This window comes from Lipophrys pholis, assembly GCF_963383615.2.
Source record: "Lipophrys pholis genome assembly, chromosome: 18".
Classification (NCBI taxonomy): Eukaryota; Metazoa; Chordata; class Actinopteri; order Blenniiformes; family Blenniidae; genus Lipophrys; species Lipophrys pholis.
The window spans coordinates 3,319,095-3,330,224 of record NC_137646.1 but is presented as its reverse complement, the minus strand read 5'-3'; the positions used below and the strand labels follow the sequence as shown (position 1 = coordinate 3,330,224).

Here is an 11,130-nt window from a genome sequence, read left to right as displayed (position 1 = left end):
ATCATATTGTATGATGAAAAAATATCTCAACATTGTTTTTTGACTTTATATCAAATTGCATGAAAAGAAACAAACTCTTATTTTATTTTGTCATGAGTGGCCCTAAAACTCTTCTGTAGTAACAAGTTGGTCTGAGTTTCTTAAAGAAACAAACATTTCCAACAATGTTTTTACAGTTTGGATGTGATATTATCAAATAGTTCTGTCATTTCTTAAAAAAGAATCTAATGATGACGTCATCACCAAGGTTGTGAAAAAGAACAATAACAAGCCTTTCATTATGATGAACCGGATGGAGATCAACGGAGATCAAAGCCAGAGGAAATCTTTGTTCTGAGCATCTCCATGGTAAAGGGAACTGATCTCCTTTGATCTGATAAGAGATCAGCACTGGAACCATGGAGACGCTGAGATCAAAGGAAATCAGCTTTATTCAATCTTCAGCATTCACACTTGCATTTTCTTCTGGAAATACAAACCACTAGTAATTATTATTATCATAACTGGTCTCTAATATATGGAGGAGTCAGACCATTCAAGGCTTTAAAAACAAGCAGAAGCATTTTAAAATCCCGTCTAAAACTGACAGGCAGCCTGTAATGATTCACCAATATAAGAGCCATAATACAGCTGAACAGGTCTGGGATGGATTTCTTTATTTCTCTGCCACGTGTAGTGAACTAGAAATCAAGCTCAAAACCACAGAAGCTGTTCTGCCCTTCATCATCTGCAGCCATATGGAAAGGACATACCAGTCAGTCACTAGTGCAAATGCAGAACGAAATGAATTTAAAACTCTGTCTGGGCATGAAGGAGGCCAGACTCTAAAAGCTCACTTTGCTCTCCATAGAGAGACATTGTGCTTGATAAGAAGGAGGTGGCTGAAAGGTTTGTGAGGATGAAGGAGAGGAAGATGGTGCTATAAGATATGAGGCCACGTTACTGTACACAGTTCAGAAATACCTTGGGGCCAGTTGTTCAAAGGTAATCTGATTGGATTTTGGTTATGGGATTGGATCAAATCTTGAAAATGGGTTGTTCAAAAGGGATAGGAATCAGGGTTTGGGGAGCACAGAGTGAATGCGTGTGTGTTTGCTGGCCCGTGTGGCATTAACGAGTATTGTTGCATTGGAGTAGATGGGGGCGTGTGTGAGCGCGCTTGGGGGCGGATACGAGGCTTGAAAGGTGCACTCACCTCGGGGTGTGGTCAGGAGAGAGACAGTTTGGGTAGCCGCCAAATATTCTACAAGTCGACAAATATTCAAGCCAACTAAAAAAGTTGCCAAAATGACTCTTGCACACTTTGTGTTTTGTAAAATGCCTTAAATAGGCGCGGCTCAATGTCCCACTGGGACTTGTGGTGACTGTGCATCCAGTGCTCCCTTTAGCTCAGACCCATTGCGGTATCGCTTCTCGGCCTTTTGGCTAAGATCAAGTGTAGTTTCTGTTCTTATCAGTTTAATATCTGATATGTCCCCTATCTGGGGTCTGTATATTAAATTGATTTTTGGAACAGGGAGATGGAATAGGAGCTTGCTCTGTCCACTCCACGCATCAACCAGGTATTGCAGGTCATCTGGGAATGGTGCACCCTCCTCTACTGTTGAATGAAAGCTAAATAGTTCTTTCTTGAAGGGCTGAACTCAAAGTTAAGTAATGAAAGCAGATTTCATAAGAAGTGTAGAACAAAGATTCTGTCTGTGTCAGCAGGGGTGTGAGCCTGTCACTGTTGCCAACTTGGTGACTTTGTCACTAAATCTGGTGACTTTTCAGGTCCTGTTGGCAACTTTTTTTGTGAAAAGCGACTGGTGACAAATCGAGCGACTTTCTAGTGTGTTTGGTGACTCTGAGGTGAAAGCAGGTCTGGTTCTGCAGTCACTGTGGTCAACGAGCAGCGGGTCCTGCTGTGAGCCCCTCCCCCCTCCTGAAGCATTGACAGACCTGCGGTCAGTCTGACAGCCCCTCCCTCCCTCCTGCAGTCAGACCAGAGGAGACCCTCACCACACTGCGTCCACACTGAGAAGGAACCGCGCATGCGCAAGGCCGCCGCTGGTTTACTGAGCGGCAAGTAAATATAAATATTGTTTCAATCACACTGAGGCCTGTGGCCTGTACTAGGAACCCTGATCAACATATCCAGGATCTCTCTGTTTCCTGGGTTGACTGATCCTGATCACCGTTACTACCAAGCAGGTTATCAACTCTCTGGTTCAACCCAGACCTACGTGTGCTTGTTCACATGAAAGGGGCGGAGTTTGCAGCGTCTGACCAATCACACACAGAGAAACTCTGCAGAGCAGTTTACAGATTACTGAAGGAGCAGTTAATCTCTGAGATTATGAAGAATTAAAACACATCCAGCAGCTAAAAGCAACACTGCTGCTGCAGCCAAAGCCAGAACATTCCTGACTTGTTAATGCTGACTTGGTGAGATTATACCAGATTAATTCATCAGACAATATAAACAGACAGCACTGTGATCACTCAGTTTCACTTTATTCCAGCAGAAACGTGTCGGGCTGAACTTCCTCACTGATCTTCTTTTAGTTTAGATTTTCCATCCAGTTGTTTTGAGGCTGAGTTTCTCTTGTGTTTTATGTTGGAATATTAATTCATCACCGTGACGACAGGAGAAGTTCTGGTTCCATAAATTCATGTTTCTGCAGTTCTGTCAGGTGTGATCATTAAGCTCTTTATTCCAGATCAACTCTCGTGGAGATAAACAGACTTGGAACAAGTCAAGAACAAAAACATCCTTCAAAGCCTCAGAGACCAGGATTTATTTTATTATGTCAAAAAGATTTCTAAATTACTTTCTCATCTCCGCTCTGCTGCAGCTCAGTGCTGAACCTGCCCACCAATCACCATCATTTAAGAATGGGCGGGGCATTTTCCAAGAGATCTGATTGGTCAGGAGGCTGAGCTTTGACCTCTTATCTAGAACATAACCTGCTCCGGAGGTTCGACTTTCAGGGTAAGTTACCATGGTGATTTATCCTGGTGAGAAGTGAACTAGCATCATAGTACAGGAAACCCAGAGTTAATCCTTGAAGTTATCTAGATAAGAGAATATCCAGCTTCGTAGTACAGGCCACACAACAGGCTTTTTGTTTTCTTTATTTGTTTGTGTTCATGTTACTTAGTGTTTTAATGTGTTCTTTAAATTCAACATAGAACTTAACAAAATCTGGGTTTACTTTTGCTAATCTCAATTTGTGAATGTGAAATTTTCCAATTAGAATTATTAAATTAACCCTAAATTCTATTGTTGTAATCATAATATGCAATTAAACTTTTACAATCAATTTGAAGATTATTCTTTTGTTTTACACATTATATAATTCTGACTTTTAGATCATAGGGTCATTGAATAAGAACAGTAAAAATATAAATGACTTAATGATTCATTTTTGCTGTTACAAACGCTGCATTTATTTTCAATTCCTACAAATTTAGATAAGTATACATTTGTTCTATATATGTTGTGCAAACATTAATATGTACTTGCTTAATTTTATTGATAAAACAAAATGTGCATGGTAATAACCATGCTCTCTGCCAATCAATGTCTGTCAAGATCTTCTTCCATAAAGATTTTCCTCTGGGACTTATTTTTCTTCTTTATTCATAAAAACAGTTTCTTATGTGTTTATTACTACATTTATGATCCAAAATGTCTCTACAGTAGAACCTCTGAGGAGCGGACCCGGTAAGAGAGGACAACCTGCCTGACGAGGACAATGGACAGGTTGTCCTGGGACATTTCAAGCTGAGCGACACTAAAACAGCCAAACTACTTGGGCTGGACCCGATTGTTGGATTATTCAGACCTTGTGGTATGAGCAGATGTGAACTTTGAAGAAATGGAAGTAAAATGTTGACATGAATCCAATGGCTTTTGTTCTTCACTGTTTTTATTTAACATTAATGAGTTGTAATTTCATTTTTCATCTTTTTCTTTACCTGCAACACGTACTGAAGTACATATCATGAAAGTAAAACTCTTCAGTGGAAACATGCAATGATTTCCTCGTCTCAAACTATTTATTCTAACAACAACCAACAACAACAAAAAAATGTATGTGATGTGGAATATTTTGACTTGAGTGACATTTAAACTTCACGTTCCTTAAAGCACACTGTTGAGTGTTGAGACGTTAGATGAGGCTGTTAAGCTTGTTAAGAAACAGCAAGTTGTGCAAAAAGACCATTTTAAATGAGATCAAACCGTTAAGTTCTTTCAATGACTTTAATCTGGAAGTAACTCATATTTTAAGATTTCTATATAGAAAAGTTTCTGAATTGTACAAATCTCTCATTGATTACATTTACACTACTAAGTACCACAGTCACACCATGTTTCAGTAGATGACAAAGGAAATTAAACCTCATGTATGAGACTGTCACTTTGATTTTACATTTTAAAACAGTATTTCAATGTTTCTAGATGGAGTTTTTGAAAGTGATGTTTCAGAAGTGCACAGAAAGTTTAAAAGTCTCGTGATTCTAACAATTGATATGTCTTGTGTAAAAGATGTAATAGACTGTATACTTAAGCAATTACTTATATATGCAATAGATCCTTTTTAACAGGTATTTTTCCTGACAGGATGAAAATAGCCAAGGTGGTTCCAAGCTATAAAACTGTAGACAAATACATCATCTGATATTCTAGAATTTGTTTCCTCAGTTTGAGAAAAAAACAACAACTTTAAAACATTATATGTAAACAGACTGGATAATTTTATAGAAAATACAACTTACTGAATGATCATCATTATGAGTTGAGAAGAAAATGATCAACATCTTTGACATTAAATGGGTTTTGTTATGGGTGGATGGATGGACGCAATAGAAATACTGACCTGCAGTTCCCCCTATATCCAGTAGGTGTCAGTATGAAGAAGCAGCTTTGGAGACATGGGGAGCAGGAGGAGGGAAAAGGAGTGTTTGAAGTACACGGCCAGTATTGTAGATACTTTTTACTTAGAAAAGCAGCTCATCTACTTTAATGTGGGGGAGAACAATGTGTCATTATTTATGAAGTGAATCATCATCAATATACAAATCTGAATGAAAATAAAAATAAAGTTTTTTCATGATCTTTCAATGATTTGGGGGGTTAAATGAAGGAGGGTAAATGAAATCTGCACAAAAGTATCACTGCAGAACTGAGAAAGGATTTGACCTCTGGCAGTGACTGCTGTCTCTGTGCCGGGGTCCAGTAGTGGTTTGGGGATTCCCCTCCTCCTCCCTCCATTTTTTGGGGGGGTAATTTGCCAGCTAGATATATGATAAACAATAAAGTAAAATAAGTAACTTTTAAAATAATCCACAGATTTCATGTGTTTTCTTGGAACATTTTCAAAAAGACATAGATATAAATTGCTCTTTCTGTAAAGAACTCCCTGAAAATATATTTCATGTGTTTTTGTCTTGCCCCTTTTCTAACAAGTTCTGAGAAGATATTTGCACCTTGATCTCTACTAGTATTGAAGCATCTTACAGTGGATGAGCCTGCTGTATGACACGTCTCTAGCTGATCATGGACCATTTGCTATGACTCTTAATGTTGATCATCTTCCTGAGCTGCTTCATGAGGCCAGTGGGGGGGGGGCTACATTGGACTGGGTGAAGCTCACCAATGAGGAGCTTCTGTTTTACCATAGGAGAACTGAGGAGCTCTTGGGTGGCTTATTTCTACCTACAGACGCTCTAATGTGCTCTAATGTAAACTGTAATGATGTTTCTCATGGTAAATCCCTTTGCTCTTTTTATAATGGTATCATAGGATCTATTTATGAGGCCAGCAGAGCACACTTTACTGTCTATAAGAATACAGGTAAAATCATGAGGAATCTGATGTATAAATTTATACGCAGGCTTGAGGACTCTCAGAACACCATTATAATGCTGCTGAATAATCTCAGTCATAGTCCTGTAAAAAACCACTCATCCTTGTGTATGGTATTATTGTATTGGTATGGCTGTCTGTTATAAATAGGGTAATATTTGACTTATCTGTGATTATCCTATTTCTGATATTTTGTTTTATATATTTGTTTTATGTATTTGTGAATGGTTTTTCTGGACTCCTGTGTCTGCAATAAAGATAAAGATGATGATGATATATAATTTTATTTGATTGTAAAGAAAAAAAAATCATCATTCTAAACTAGTTCTGTGTACAAATGTTTATCCACAAATAAATGTTGACTATGACCTTGAAGGAAAAACAGTCATTAATGTGTTCTTTTATTGATGAGGAAACAAGAGTGGAATTAATCACACAGTTTCACAGATAATTACCTTCAGCAGACTACATGGAATAAAACGAGATCTCGGGCTCAAGCACCAGTCTGTCCTGGAGGACCAGGCTTCAATGGTCAAGAGCCCAGAGTACAGGAAAACGTTGGTTTATAAGCATTTCTTTCACCCCTCCCTGCACATATGGTGTGGATATCACATGTTGTCTTTATCGAAACTGACTATATCTTGTGTTCTGTCCCGAGAAGTTTTAGACGTCACAATCGTACTTTCTTCAGACAAGGAGGTTGTCACCTCGACATATGTTGCAAACTGGTGTGTTTGTAGTTGCATCCTCCCATATATGGTCGTGTTATCAACAGTTCTGAGCAGAAGTGAGACAAGCTGATTATACTGGTATGCAAGCTAGTGCGTTGATAACTCATAACACCTATTTCTTCCTTTACCTACAGCAACAACAAAAGTTGAGCAAGATGGCTGAGCGGGAGTTCAGAGTGACGGCTCCTCCACTATCTAACTGGCCAGGTTTAAAACCTGTGCTTTATGAGACTGTTGACGGCAAGCTTCTAGTTGAGGACGAGTTTTTAAACTTTCTCCTGGTCAGAATGAGAACAATGATCCAGGACCATCTTGTTCTAACAGCTTCCAACACGTTGGACTTGAAATGGATTGAATCCTGAAGAACGAGGCTGTTTGAACTCTGTCCTGACACCAAACAAAGATGTGTGGCTTTTAAAGGAGATCAGAAAAACATCAACAACATTAAAAGTTGCTTCAAGGTTTTGAATGAGTGCAGAGAAAACCTCCCTCGGTTCGTCTCCCACTATTTGGATGAGCTACCGCCTGTCACCTCTAACAGCATAGATTAGTCCAACTTGCTGAGTAACATGGAGCGGCTCCAGAGTGAAATGTCTGCGCTCAGACATGGAGTGAAACTACAAGCTGGTGTCAGCGAGGGGCTGCATGAAATCACCTCCACTACTGAGCACAGAGTTGCTGCTTTTAGTCACCATCTGAAACCAGGACATGACGGAGGGCAACACAGGGCTACGCCCAGCGTCATCGCACATGGCAGTGAGGCCTCACTCCCTGGAGCCTCTACCCTGGGTCAAAGACTGGTGAGGAGGATCTCGGCAGAGTTAAAGTAGAGACTTGGCCGTGATGTAACTTGTCAGCGTATTGACACTGCAAGCAACAGGTCCAGCTCATTTAGACCAGGATACTAAATAGAGCAGTCAAACCTCAGTTGATAACCTTAAGCCACTCCACACACCTTGTAGTCAGTGTTAACATCAGACAGAAGAGAGTATTTCAAGATCAATTCTAACTCTGCAGACCTGAGATCAGATCAAATCAACTGGCATCAATTCAAAATGTCTGATAAACAGAAGAGAGGTTGACATGCAGGAAATATAAATCTGTTTGTTTGTTGATATTTTAGTCTAATTATGACAAACTGAAGGCAGCATGTAAAGAAGATGGATGAAATGTATATATAGAATAATCTCCTAGTTTGAGGCACATCACAGCATCCTGGTCTTTTTGTGAGTTGCCAAACCGTCTGTATATTCATCCTCTTTCATTTTGATAACTTTTTCTGAACGATACACCAAAGATAAAGTCATGATCATGTTTTCATTTGAGTTTATAGTACTGTGCTAATATTTACCATGTGAAACAATATATTTAATGAACTAGACGTTTCATGACTGGGCAAAGAACCAGCCAGTGTCATGATCTTGCTCAGTCATGAATTCTTGCATCAATGCTACAATGGGAATCCTGAACCAAATAATGGTGAAAGTCAAATAGTTTTGCAAATGTGGGTCAGGATACTCTGATAATCATACATATAATGAAATTATAACTTAAATTTGACTGCTGACTGGAATTGAGGGTCATGAATTTCAAATGCATCTCATGTCCTGTTGCATATTATGACTTGATTGTAAAATTCTATTGTGTGTATGCCAATATCTTTTTGGAAGAAACACCTTAAATTACACTATGTAGATAATCAAAAGGTAACAGGCTGTGGGTTTCATACAAGTGTGTAAAGTTATTCTCACCTTTCTAACAGGATGTGTGTGAGGGAGCGTTGGATGCTCTGCCTGAGCAGGTGATCAGGCTGACAGGGCCTGGAGGAGGGCGGGCTGGGTGCTGGTGATGCAGGCAGATACTGAGTTCCATTCCATGTTAAAGCTGAGGAAGGCTTCTGGGATGATGTTGAGACTGTGGGATGGCCAAACGGAGACTCCATTTTCTTTGCTGTGCAGTCTTAAGAGAGGCGGCTCAAGAGGTGCAAAGTCTCGTGATCGAAGTTAATGGCACTTGTAGTCTATTGACAGAAAAGACACAAGACAGAGTTCTTTCGTAGATTATGGTTTTTCAACATGTCCAAAATACATTTGAGGTAGGTCAAACATTGAGTAAAGAGCCTGTCCTTTGATCTCCTTTGCTCTCCTTTGATATCCTTTGATACAATTTTCACTCATTTGCTCTCCTTTGTTCTCCTTTGATATCCTTTGATCTCTGAGTGCTAAAATAACTCAAAAATACCTTTGTTAATGCCACATGCGTTTGCAAAACCAAGCTAGAGGAGGATATTTTGTCTATTGAAGCACAAGAAAAGTTCCCCCTGCTCGGACTCAACATATTAATTGACTTCACTGTGAGAACAGAAGTCAGCAGCACTGATATCATGACTCGAAGAGGTAAGTAACATCGTGTCCAAGACTCTGCGATCTCATTATGTCACCTAATGAGCTCCATGCTTGACAGTCACAATAGAAAATGGTGTTTGGTGATCAGATGCTCAGTTTGATAATGAGAAGAAACAAAAGGCTGAGGCCAATAAGAGAAAATCTGTTTTAGTGTTTAATCTTGGGCTTTATTGGAACCATCACCATTTCCATTATTCTGGGGGAAATAATATATTTAACAACCCTTCTCAATTTTTCCTCCATTTGTAGATTACCTTAGTACTAAGATTTGATTTTAAATCTCATGAGTGCTCAATGTTTATGTTAGGACAGCCCAATGTTGTAAATCAGGATTGTGACTACAGGCTTAGGAATTCAGAACCAAACTTCCACCTCAGGGAACGTGGAGAAAAATAAATCGCTGCCAAATAACAGCTGAAATCTTGCAAACAGGAAAGGTAATTGTCAAAGAAGAGGATGATTCAGTTGAAATTTTTAATTATTAAGAACCAAAAATGCAAAACCAACATTCGTCCAAATAATTGTTCAAACCAAGAGAATGTATATGAAAGTGTCAGGCTTCATTATCCCTCAGCTTATCCTTTGCAAATCAAGCAGCTAACTTGAATTCATTAGAAATCTCTATGTTTTGTTCTTGAGAATGAATGTTTGTCATTTCGTTTAGCATATTCAAGTCCCAGGTCTGACAGGGCCCACAGAGACCGTCCTGGACAGTGTTCCAGGCTCATTGATGGTGATGGAGACGCCATCATGAGTAACAGCTCTCAAAACTTCCAGCAGAAACAGTAAGTGTTGGAAGATTCCCTTGTGATTTCAATTTAATACTAACATAAGTAATCCTGTCTGAGCTGCAGAAATAGGCGCTGGATGATCTGCATCTGGAGGTGCAGGAGGCGCAGGGGGAGGTGTAGGAGGAGGCACAGGATGTGCAACAGGAGGTGCCAGAGGAGCTGCAGGATGTGTGGAGGAGGAGGCGCAAAAGGAGGCACAGGAGGAGGTGATGGAGAAGGTGATGGAGGAGTTGGAGGAGGGGGCACAGGAGGAGGCGTAGGATGTGTGCAGGGGGAGCTGCAGAAATAGGCGCTGGATGATCTGCATCTGGAGGCGCAGGAGGAGGTGTAGGAGGAGGCACAGGATGTGTGCATGAGGAAGTGCAGGTGGAGGCGCAGGAGGAGGTGGAGGAGGCAGCAAAGAAGGAGGCACATGAGGAGCTGCAGGAGGAGGCGCAGGAGGAGGCGCAGAAGGATGTGCAGGAGGAGGCGCAGAAGGATGTGCAGGAGGAGGTGCCGGAGGAGCTGCAGGATGTGTGCAGGATGTGTGCAGGAGGAGGTGGAGAAGGAGGTGCAGGAGGGGGCGGTACAGTTGGAGGCACATGATTGTGCAGGAGGAGTTTCAGGAGGAGGCGCAGGAGGAGGTGCAGGAGTAGTCACAGCATGTGTGCAGGAGGAGGCACAGGAGGAGGCGCATAATTGTGCAGGAGAGGCGCAGGATTGTGCAAGAGGAGCTGCAGGATGTGTCCAGGAGGAGATGCACGAAGAAGCGCAGGATTGTGCAGGAGGAGGTACAGGATGAGGTGCAGGAGGCGCAGGAGGAGGCACAGGAGGAGGTGCAGGAGGAGGAGGAGGAGGATGCACAGGTGGAGGCGCAAGAGGAGGCACAGGAAGTGGTGCAGAAGGAGGCGTAGGATGTGTGCAGGAGGAGGCGCAGGAGGAGGTGCAGGAGGAGGTGCAGAAGGAGGTTCAGGATGAGGTTCAGGATGAGTTGTATTTTTGTTGTATTTGATCCCTTTGGGGAAGATCCTCCAAAGGTTCAGTGATGTTTCTTTCCACTTATTTGCTGATGATATCAGCGTTACTGTTCCTTTAAGCCGTCTGAGATCATGAAGCTAAACTCCTTGCTCCATTGTCTGGTGGAAATAAAACAATGACTCAGCAATAACTCTCTGCAGCTCAATGCAGACCAAACAGAAACACTGGTTATTGCCCCTGATGATTCAATCCCTGGGATTAAACAGTACCTGGGTGACTGAGGCCAGTCTGCTAAGCCAAGTCTTAGAACCTTGGGAGTTCTCTTTGACGAAGACCTGTCATAAGACCAAGCTCTTTGGTCGTCACTGTGGCCTACAGGTACTGACGGCTGG

The 11,130-nt window shown here is 41.2% G+C and overlaps 1 long non-coding RNA gene across 1 annotated transcript in view; it reads left to right on the top strand.

Annotated features, from left to right (window-relative positions):
* Positions 1-4,009: 4,009 nt before the first annotated feature.
* The window catches only part of LOC308123822, a 240,045-nt gene continuing 232,924 nt past the window's right edge, over positions 4,010-11,130 (top strand). The window contains exon 1 of the long non-coding RNA XR_013936260.1: positions 4,010-4,834. This is a non-coding gene — a long non-coding RNA (uncharacterized lncRNA). The remainder of the gene's footprint in view (positions 4,835-11,130) is intronic.